Here is a 272-nt window from a genome sequence, read left to right as displayed (position 1 = left end):
TGGCAGTCTAACCAGTTTGCTTTCCAACTCTCTTAAGAGCAGTAGTTCTTATTTTGTGGGTGGTTGGCTGGGTGGGTTGGGGGTGGGACATGATTCCCTTTGAGAAGGCAAAGAAAGCTCTGCATATGTAAAATTTTGCATCTGTGATCTTTGTACACCAGGACCTCTGTTCTGGAGTCTGTGCTTAGAGGGAGCTGGAATCCCTTTATTCAAGGGAAATGTGTGTGTCTCCCCCAAGGGAAAAGTCTGAGACTGTCCTGTCGCTTGTTTCT

The sequence above is a fragment of the Bos indicus x Bos taurus genome, chromosome 13 (assembly GCF_003369695.1).
Source record: "Bos indicus x Bos taurus breed Angus x Brahman F1 hybrid chromosome 13, Bos_hybrid_MaternalHap_v2.0, whole genome shotgun sequence".
In the NCBI taxonomy this organism is placed as follows: domain Eukaryota; kingdom Metazoa; phylum Chordata; class Mammalia; order Artiodactyla; family Bovidae; genus Bos; species Bos indicus x Bos taurus.
Note: the sequence above shows the minus strand (reverse complement) of the source record.